This window comes from Lampetra fluviatilis, chromosome 13 (assembly GCF_964198595.1).
Source record: "Lampetra fluviatilis chromosome 13, kcLamFluv1.1, whole genome shotgun sequence".
NCBI classification, from domain to species: Eukaryota; Metazoa; Chordata; class Hyperoartia; order Petromyzontiformes; family Petromyzontidae; genus Lampetra; species Lampetra fluviatilis.
The window spans coordinates 14,772,014-14,780,462 of NC_136287.1; positions in this window are offsets into that span (position 1 = coordinate 14,772,014).

The window sequence follows — 8,449 nt, forward strand, 5'->3', positions numbered from 1 at the left end:
CCCGTTGGTGAATACTTCACATTGCTGTCACAGGGATAAAACAAAAAAACCCCAACACATTTCTCAATCACGTTACTTTAAATGTCCTCTACCTTTGAATATTGCTCTGCTAAGTCAGTCAAAATCATGTAATATGTTTTACACTTTCTCAGGTTTTTTCGGTAAAGTCACGTAGGTAAAAACATTAAAATTAATGAAAGTAAAATAAAACAAAACAAAATAAAATTCACGACGTTTCGGAGGCAACACAAGTCTCCGTCATCAGGTGGGACCGTCACAGCCGAATTAGCTGCATCAAGTGAAGCAATGATTCAAGATGTAATCCCTTATAAGCAAGTTGAAGGGAGGTGGAGAGGGGGGGGTGAGAGCTTATCAGGCTGTGGTAGCCAATGAATGGAAACGTATCGGGAGGGAGGAGGAGCGGTGATCAAAGACTGCACGCAGTGCTCAACACAATGAATGGAGACGTGTCGGGACGGAGGGCGAGCGGCGATCAAAGACTGCACGCAGTGCTCAACACAATGAATGGAGACGCGCCGGGACGGAGGGCGAGCGGTGATCAAAGACATCACGTAGTGCTCAACACAATGAATGGAAACGTGGCGAGCGGTGATCAAAGAACAATGAGGAGATTACTGTTAAACACTGTGGATGTTAACACTCGGTGAAGTAAATTAAAATAGTGCCTGTCAGATAAGATGGTCCAAAAAGTGTAATTAAGTCTTTTTTGCGTGGTTAATAACATCTTTCCAGTGATTACTGAGTTTGTACCCATCATCACGGTTGAAATTATGTCTGTGTTTGTATATTTGTATGGCTTCGTGTACAAACCTTTGATGGTAGCCCGGAGGTTTGCAGAGAACCTTGGTCTCGGAAAAGACAATTTCATGAGAGCCCACCGAGTTGTAGCAATGATCGGCAACGGCCGAAGAATCAGTTCTGCCGTGTTTCAGATCTGACTTGTGCTCGCGGACACGATCAGCAACATGACGTTTTGTTTCTCCAATGTAGCAATCACCACAAATGCAACTCAATTTGTAGACTCCAGGATACGGCCGTTGCCGATCATTGCTACAACTCGGCGGGCTCTCATGAAATTGTCTTTTCCGAGACCAAGGTTCTCTGCAAACCTCCGGGCTACCATCAAAGGTTTGTACACGAAGCCATACAAATATACAAACACAGACATAATTTCAACCGTGATGATGGGTACAAACTCAGTAATCACTGGAAAGATGTTATTAACCACGCAAAAAAGACTTAATTACACTTTTTGGACCATCTTATCTGACAGGCACTATTTTAATTTACTTCACGGAGTGTTAACATCCACAGTGTTTAACAGTAATCTCCTCATTGTTCTTTGATCACCGCTCGCCACGTTTCCATTCATTGTGTTGAGCACTACGTGATGTCTTTGATCACCGCTCGCCCTCCGTCCCGGCGCGTCTCCATTCATTGTGTTGAGCACTGCGTGCAGTCTTTGATCGCCGCTCGCCCTCCGTCCCGACACGTCTCCATTCATTGTGTTGAGCACTGCGTGCAGTCTTTGATCACCGCTCCTCCTCCCTCCCGATACGTTTCCATTCATTGGCTACCACAGCCTGATAAGCTCTCACCCCCCCCTCTCCACCTCCCTTCAACTTGCTTATAAGGGATTACATCTTGAATCATTGCTTCACTTGATGCAGCTAATTCGGCTGTGACGGTCCCACCTGATGACGGAGACTTGTGTTGCCTCCGAAACGTCGTGAATTTTATTTTGTTTTGTTTTATTTTACTTTCATTAATTTTAATGTTTTTACCTACGTGACTTTACCGAAAAAACCTGAGAATATGAATCATTGCAGTCACGAAAGCTTCAAATCTAGAATGTTTTACACTCATTATAACATGATTATTACATGCCCGAAACGTCACCTATTTTATTTTAACTTTAAAGGCCACGCTGTTATTGACGAACGTGTTGAGTTTTAGTTGCTGTGCTTTTGCACCACTGACAACGAGATCGGTCTCTCATGAAGACGCGCAATTATGACTTCCCACAAATCAGAACTCTTCAAAGTATGAGACCGGGAATTGAACTTGCAACCTCCTGATTGTGTGCGCATTATTCTAACGGACATGAAAACCTGGCCAGATCACACTGGTCAACACACTTTTCTGGCATGAGGTATTCCAACGATTTTAAGGTAATTTTGGGGTGCTGATTCCAAATCTGGCATCAGTTTTTGTCTATCACATCAGGTTTTTGAGATATCAAATATTGCATTTTCAATTAAAACTGCAGAAGAAAAATATTAAATAAATGTGGATATCTACATAAAATGATATTATAAACACACTATCCTAAAAATACAGCACCATATTTTAACACTAAAGCAGTCACTGACTCGCAACAACTTGCAATCATAAGTGACAGAGTTAATTTCGGATAAAATCAATGAAAATGGGGTATACCAATAGCATAAAATGAGATGTGATAGAGAAAATCTGAGATCAGATTTGGAATCAGCACCCAGAAATTAGTCTAAAACAGCTGCAAAAGTCCAGGCCAGAAAGAAAAAATTTTTTGTTGCTGACCAGTGTTACCATTCAAAAATGTCACGGACGAACACGCAACGTGAACACATTAAATTACATCCAGCACTCGACTGCATTATGACCTAGCAAATTCAGTCTGTAATCATCATGACTGACTTTTATTTAGGGACGGTACGAATCCTATGTGTGATGAATAAAAAAAAATACGCTGCCAAGCTTAGCAGTGTTCATTGGAGCGCCGTCTTTCAGAAAGCTCTGTCTTCACCTGAGGACGGCTGCTTGTGTTGTGGCCGAAATGTCGTGAGAATTTTATTTTATTGTTTTATTTTATTATTTCCCTTCTACGTGACTTTACCGAAAGAACCAAGAAGATGAATCCCTGCAGTCACGAAAGCTTTAAATCGAAATTTAATGTGTGTACGTTATGATGAACACTAAGAATGTGTGTTACGTTATAATGAATACTAAGAATGTGTGTACGTTATGGGTCCGTGGCATGAGAACACCTCGGGTGAAATAGTTTCCATGTTCAACATTTACAAAATACGACTCCGATAGGGGCAAACGTCGCTTCAGGAGTTCAATGGAAGCGGCTCCCCTTGTCCGCGTGAACCGGCACGCGGCAGTGTAGAATCCCCCTCGGGGAGACGGCGGAGACTCATTCACACGAAACCGGACGAGACAGAAGAAGGCTGCCCACGACGTGAACCTCAGACCCTGCACACCGAGGCATCTTCATCAGAACCAATTCGCATTGCTCCCACATCTGCTCCCGGCACACACACACACGACAATGTAACCACGACGCACACAGCCCGCCAGCCACACGGCGACTGGGAGGCATCATTCCAGCAGCGCTGGTTGGTCACTCGCAAGCGCCTCTGGGCTGGTTTCGACATTAAGTGTCTCATCAGGACAGGTTCACTGTCACAGAAGCAGCAGTACTGGTCGTGGGGTCGATCGTGACCCTGACGATGCCTGTTGTTGTTGTACATTTGGAGTTTCTCTCTCCCCGCGTGGTCGCGCGGATTTTCCTCCAGGTCTTGTGTCGTTGCCCTCCCTGCACATTTAACATCGACACGAGCTCACGATGATGTGGCTGCTCCTAGAACTTCCCACGTGCGCTGATCGAGCCTCTGCGATGGGCACGTCAGGCCACGTGTGGCCACGTGTCGCCTCTGACAGAGCTCACAGCTCCAGTGGGCTTTGCCTGAAATATGTTTAAAGATTCTGATTGGGAAGGGACTCACTCTCTCTCTTAGATGTGGGTCCTGGCTCGATTCCCTCGGTGCACTGCAGACAACGCAGTGGTTGTGATACAGCGTGGGTGGTGGTGGTGATACAGCGTGGGTGGTGGTGGTGAGGCAGTGGTTGTGATACAGCGTGGGTGGTGGTGGTGATACAGCGTGGGTGGTGGTGGTGAGGCAGTGGTTGTGATACAGCGTGGGTGGTGGTGGTGATACAGCGTGGGTGGTGGTGGTGAGGCAGTGGTTGTGATACAGCGTGGGTGGTGGTGGTGATACAGCGTGGGTGGTGGTGGTGGTGAGGTAGTGGTTGTGATACAGCGTGGGTGGTGGTGGTGATACAGCGTGGGTGGTGGTGGTGGTGAGGCAGTGGTTGTGATACAGCGTGGGTGGTGGTGGTGATACAGCGTGGGTGGTGGTGGTGAGGCAGTGGTTGTGATACAGCGTGGGTGGTGGTGGTGATACAGCGTGGGTGGTGGTGGTGAGGCAGTGGTTGTGATACAGCGTGGGTGGTGGTGGTGGTGAGGCAGTGGTTGTGATACAGCGTGGGTGGTGGTGGTGGTGGTGAGGCAGTGGTTGTGATACAGCGTGGGTGGTGGTGGTGAGGCAGTGGTTGTGATACAGCGTGGGTGGTGGTGGTGATACAGCGTGGGTGGTGGTGGTGAGGCAGTGGTTGTGATACAGCGTGGGGGGTGGTGGTGGTGGTTGTGATACAGCGTGGGGGGTGGAGGTGGTGGTGGTGGTGGTGGCGAAGCGCCACCTCGTGGCACAGAGCCGTGGTGTCACGGGGCCCCTGCAGCATCGTCTGTGTGTACAGTGTGTACAGTATGTACAGCACGTTGAACTTCTTTCGCGCCGTACGTGGCCAACCGTGCTAATCGGAGGCGCGGGGGAAGGACAACAAACTAAAGACAGAAACCACACAGAGTCGTGGAGAACCACAGAGCAGTCAGCACAGCACCCAGCACACAGTCAACACGGCACCCAGAACAGCACCCAGCACAGCACAGCACCCAGCACACAGTCAACACGGCACCCAGCACAGTCAGCACAGCACCCAGCACAGTCAGCACAGCACCCAGAACAGCACCCAGCACAGCACAGCACCCAGCACACAGTCAGCACAGCACCCAGCACAGTCAGCACAGCACCCAGAACAGCACCCAGCACAGCACAGCACCCAGCACACAGTCAGCACAGCACCCAGCACAGTCAGCACAGCACCCAGAACAGCACCCAGCACAGCACAGCACCCAGCACACAGTCAGCACAGTCAGCATACACCCAGCACAGCACACAGTCAGCACAGCACCCAGCACAGTCAGCACAGCACCCAGAACAGCACCCAGCACAGCACAGCACACATCACACAGTCAGCACAGTCAGCACACACCCAGCACAGCACACAGTCAGCACAGCACCCAGCACACAGTCAGCACAGTCAGCATACACCCAGCACAGCACACACCCAGCACAGCACACAGTCAGCACAGCACCCAGCACACACCCAGCACAGCACACAGCACAGCACCCAGTCAGCAGGGCGGGCAACTCCACACGCATCGGCCACGAGACCGCCAGGGGGCGACATCACGAGCCCAGGCGAACAGCTGCTGGGGTGTCGTGGTGGTGGTGTCGTAGTGGTGTCGTGGTGGTGTCATGGTGGTGTGGTGGTTTGTGCTACGTTGCTCTACGAACCCGGCGACCCGGATTCGATTCCCGCTCACGGCCAACACCGGTGACGATTATCCGAACCCGTCCTGGCCCTCCCCTAGGTCGACTCAGCCTCAAATGAGTACCTGGCGTATCTGGCGCAATGTGTAAACATCGCCACCGGGGAGACAAAGGCGGCCGGGCGTGGTGTTGGCCACCCACCCCCTCGTGTGCCGTGCCGGCCTGAATACGTGCTACTCGCTGACGGCACTTGCCCCGCCTGTCGACAGCCTACACGGGCATCTTTGTCTTTGGTGCCACCGGTGGTGCCCCTCGAGACCGGCAGCGGGCAGCGACTGACGACCGCGCGGGAGACCCAAACTCGACTAGTGGTGGTCTATCTCGACTAGTGGTGGTCTATCTCGACTAGTGGTGGTCTATCCTCGACTAGTGGTGGTCTATCTCGACTAGTGGTGGTCTATCCTCGACTAGTGGTGGTCTATCTCGACTAGTGGTGGTCTATCTCGACTAGTGGTGGTCTATCCTCGACTAGTGGTGGTCTATCTCGACTAGTGGTGGTCTATCTCGACTAGTGGTGGTCTATCTCGACTAGTGGTGGTCTATCCTCGACTAGTGGTGGTCTATCTCGACTAGTGGTGGTCTACCTCGACTAGTGGTGGTCTATCTCGACTAGTGGTGGTCTATCTCGACTAGTGGTGGTCTATCTCGACTAGTGGTGGTCTATCTCGACTAGTGGTGGTCTATCCTCGACTAGTGGTGGTCTATCTCGACTAGTGGTGGTCTATCTCGACTAGTGGTGGTCTATCTCGACTAGTGGTGGTCTATCCTCGACTAGTGGTGGTCTATCTCGACTAGTGGTGGTCTATCTCGACTAGTGGTGGTCTATCTCGACTAGTGGTGGTCTATCTCGACTAGTGGTGGTCTATCCTCGACTAGTGGTGGTCTATCTCGACTAGTGGTGGTCTATCCTCGACTAGTGGTGGTCTATCCTCGACTAGTGGTGGTCTATCTCGACTAGTGGTGGTCTATCCTCGACTAGTGGTGGTCTATCCTCGACTAGTGGTGGTCTATCCTCGACTAGTGGTGGTCTATCTCGACTAGTGGTGGTCTATCCTCGACTAGTGGTGGTCTATCTCGACTAGTGGTGGTCTATCTCGACTAGTGGTGGTCTACCTCGACTAGTGGTGGTCCAATCTCGACTAGTGGTGGTCTATCCTCGACTAGTGGTGGTCTATCTCGACTAGTGGTGGTCTATCTCGACTAGTGGTGGTCTATCCTCGACTAGTGGTGGTCTATCTCGACTAGTGGTGGTCTATCCTCGACTAGTGGTGGTCTATCTCGACTAGTGGTGGTCTATCTCGACTAGTGGTGGTCTATCTCGACTAGTGGTGGTCTATCTCGACTAGTGGTGGTCTATCTCGACTAGTGGTGGTCTATCTCGACTAGTGGTGGTCTATCTCGACTAGTGGTGGTCTATCCTCGACTAGTGGTGATCTATCTCGACTAGTGGTGGTCTATCTCGGCTAGTGGTGGTCTATCCTCGACTAGTGGTGGTCTATCTCGACTAGTGGTGGTCTATCTCGACTAGTGGTGGTCTATCTCGACTAGTGGTGGTCTATCTCGACTAGTGGTGGTCTAGCTCGACTAGTGGTGGTCTATCTCGACTAGTGGTGGTCTATCTCGACTAGTGGTGGTCTATCTCGACTAGTGGTGGTCTATCTCGACTAGTGGTGATCCATCCTCGACTAGTGGTGGTCTATCTCGACTAGTGGTGGTCTATCTCGACTAGTGGTGGTCTATCTCGACTAGTGGTGGTCTATCTCGACTAGTGGTGGTCTATCTCGACTAGTGGTGGTCTATCTCGACTAGTGGTGGTCTATCTCGACTAGTGGTGGTCTATCTCGACTAGTGGTGGTCTATCTCGACTAGTGGTGGTCTATCTCGACTAGTGGTGGTCTATCTCGACTAGTGGTGGTCTATCTCGACTAGTGGTGATCCATCCTCGACTAGTGGTGGTCTATCTCGACTAGTGGTGGTCTATCTCGACTAGTGGTGGTCTATCTCGACTAGTGGTGGTCCAACCTCGACTAGTGGTGGCCCAGCTCGACTAGTGGTGTTCGTCCACCTTCCACGGGACACTTTTTGCCATTCTGACACATCTCAACCCGAGCTGGACATGAGCAAGCAAGGGGCATGTACAGTGCAACTAAATAGTTTCGCGACCAACATCATCCATAATACTGTACAGGTTTCTTTTTGGGTGAGATCGCGTAAATATATCAATGTGTCGTTAAACCCGCCACCACCCGACACAGCCAACTAGTAAGGTTTGGCACGTGAACATCACAAATCTGGCTGTCGCCTGATGAAGCTACTTGCAATTACTGGCGAAGCGTCGTACTCGGACTGTAAATGTTGTGGCTTGGCTCTCCAACACACTAATGCTGTACTAGTATACTACACTATACACTACTATATACACTACACTATAGACTAGTGCTGTACTAGTGACGAATTGGCCACGTTCTGTTTACGTGACAACCCTTACTAGTTGGCTGTGTCGGGTGGTGGCGGGTTTAACGACACATTTATATATTTACGCGATCTAACCCAAAAACAACCTCTATTACAACTAAACAACTGAAGACATATACAGTACTGTACTAACACACATCAGAGTGCCAATACCTACATCAGAGTTCCAACCTGGATCAATATTTTCAAATATAAGCCAGCGAAAGCGGGTTGGAGTGCGTTTGGAAAACTGAAATTGATTATGAAAATCTGCCTAAAGAATCACGTTTTTAATGACACATTGATCAGAGATTCACAGAGAAAATACAACGAATGCTCAAGTGTTGCTTGTAATTACGCCGACACACAGGAAGAGTAACACGTGTGCAAGTTAGAGACATCATATTGACGGTCAAGGAAAGTGTGCAAGTTAGAGACATCATATTGACGGTCAAGGAAAGTGTGCAAGTTAG